Raw genomic sequence first — 2914 nt, 5'->3', positions numbered from 1 at the left:
AACCTATGACTCAAAATAATAGTGATTATTTCTAAAATATTAAAATTAGGAGTGGTAGATACACACCTGAACATATATGTATTCTCATCATTAATCCAAAAACACTTATGCTGATAACAAGGGGGAAAGATTAATTAGAAAAGAGATGAGCTGTGGATAAAACCCTCTTTCCTGACAAAGCATCCCTCAGAAACAGGCTGCAGAAATCCTCAAGTCTCCGCCGTGTCCTCCACGGGGCACCTTCCAGCCCGCCGTTCTATACTGATTTGGGGGTCAAGGTCGCCGAAGCCAGTTGTGAGGGTGGGACGCGCCTGGGTGTCCCAAGCCGGGTGTGGCAGGACCGCGATGGGCGCCCTCGCTTCACCCACACGGTCAGGTCTCCAGCCTGGGTTCTAAAACGTAAAAACTCCCAACAGTTAAATCCCCGTGCTTTCGGTTTCGGTTCTCCTCATCCCGACCCATCAGAGAATGGCTGTAATATCCGGTCTGACTTTCAGCTTCTAATAAGGAAAGTCGATTTCCCACGAGCCAAACGCAGGAGGAGAGCCTAAAGGGTGAGCGAAGGCCGCTGAGAACGCGTCCCCTGGCTGCAGCGCCCGCGGTGAGTTCGCGCCCAAACCTGGTCTGCCCCTGCGTGTTGCCCTTAACTGATGGACCACAGCAAACCATTCCCCAGAGCCGAGGGGGCCGCGCGCGCGAGCGGCCGGCCGCGCGGCGCCCGCAGCGCGCTTGCTTTGCCCATGCAGGCTCAGCCCGGACCGGAGGCGGCTGCGAGGCGCCAGCGCGCGGTGTCCACCAGGATGCGCTGCCGCGGCGCCTGGCGCCTCCAGCTCCGGGCGGCCGCAGGGTGCGCGAGCGAGCCCTAGGTAGCGGGATACGGGAACGCCTCCTACGCTCACCTGCCGAAAGGGGAACTGAGGTCCTTTCTTGGAGCCAAGAACCAAGCCCGACCCCCTCACTGGGGCGCTGCTTTGTGTCCGCGTCCTCCTTCCTTTTTTTCTTTTTTTTTCTCACTTCCTCAGGCGTTTCCTGCTACTCCCTTTGTTGGAGAAAACGGAGAGAGAAAATGGTTATGATCTTACTATTTAAACCCTAAAATGTGAAGTATTGATGATTTTTATAGTAGTTACATTTACTATTCCTAAAATACTACAAAACTGCGTTATAGGGGATAAGCCAACCACACGCTTCCTGATCTGGAGTTCCTCACCTTCTAAAAATAACTGTATAGTCTAACTATATGGTTGGTTTGTTCTGCCCTGTTTGTAAAAGCGAGGTCCACACACAAATAATATCCTTCAGTACTTGTTAAAAAATGTGAGTTTGGGGGCATTTTTAGCCATCGCTCTGGATGACTCTAATGGACAATAACTTTTGGAAACCATTGAATTTCTATCTTCAATGAATAGAACTGTCTCGTTCTACTTGTTTATTTTGGAGTTAAAATCTTCTCAAATTGAATACCTCAGTCTTGCTTTGCTTTAATTTTTTAAAAAATCACTTTTTAAGCTCAGCTACTCTTCCCTAAAGCTTTCTGAAATATTAGCGCTAGCAAAAGAATTCCACAATTCCTTCTGCTTCTAACACGGCATTAAAAGTTTCATGTTTTACTTCTGTTCTCTGCTCACAACCACCTGTAGAAAAGAAGATAAATTGTATGAAAGAAGTCTGTTAAGAACCAAATTAATATTCTTTCCTGACCAAAAAAAATAATTTAGTTATTTTAGCATTTCTTGGCAAATTCCAGCTTATAGAACTTATTGACACAGAACTCATTGCTTCAATACTTCAAGGTCTCCTTGTAGAAATAGTTTATTAGCAGTGAAAAGTTAAAAATAATTTCTTGCAGGGCTTTTGTTATCAATCTGTGCAGTAATAAATTAAGCAAGATCTCAACCCAGGCAAAGTGGGGACCAAAGGGAGGCCCAGACTTTAACTGTACGATGAACACTTGTATACCTAATCCCCACATCTTTAAATAATTTTTTAAAAATGTGTTTCTCATAAGAAACAAATGGATAATATTTTCTGTTCTCACAAAATCTGGAGGCCAGATATAATGTTGAAAAGCTATAAAAGAGTGCATTCTTTATCCATAAATCATGCTTGGTTGCAGTTTGATTTTTCATTTAGCCTAAAAACATCTAAAAGAGATGTAAAAATTGAATATCAGCATTTAACCTGCCCCAGATGATATAAGACTGTAGGACACAGACTCACCTATAATGACAGAGGAGTGGTGAGCACTCCTCCCTCTTTTGAAACAGTTACTCTTGTCTAGAGAGTTTTCTCTTGTGGGCAGAGCCTTGTGGGGAACACCTTTGCTCATGATCTTTTGCCACTGGGTCCCTGAAGTGCCTAAATGTACAGAGTAACCCCGACATAGGCAGGGGCTAGATTACCGTGCAGGACATAAATGTTGCCTAACTTTGTCTCCGGGAAAATAAAGGGACAGGCAAAGCTGTTTGATGGTTTGGATCCCTTGGTGGCATGAAATTCCTCTCTAATTGAAATGAAAACTTCTGAAGAGAGTCTCTCGCCGCCGATGGAGTCTCTCCCCGATGTGAGACTCTGATCTGGATAAACCCTTCAACACCTCAGGATTAGCTCTGTAAACAGGAAATATCCTTTCTTTCCAAGTTAAATAGATAATACTGGGAGTCGATCTTTCACTAGGCACTCTAAAAGTCTTTCCTTTGCATGTGTTGAAAAAGAGCTGCAGCCGGGCTCGGTGGCTCAGCCTGTCATCCCGCGCCTTTGGGAGGCTGAGGTGAGTGGATGGCCTGAGCCCGCGGGTTCGAGACCCACCTGGGCAGCAAGACCTCATCTCTACAATAAAACAAAAAATCAGCCGGGCGTGGTAGCGCATGCCTGTAATTCCAGCTACTCGGAAGGCTGAGGCGGAAGGATCGCC

Source organism: Carlito syrichta, unplaced genomic scaffold (assembly GCF_000164805.1).
Source record: "Carlito syrichta isolate Samal-C Ts95f unplaced genomic scaffold, Tarsius_syrichta-2.0.1 Scaffold305565, whole genome shotgun sequence".
Taxonomy (NCBI): domain Eukaryota; kingdom Metazoa; phylum Chordata; class Mammalia; order Primates; family Tarsiidae; genus Carlito; species Carlito syrichta.
This window is presented reverse-complemented; position numbering follows the sequence as displayed.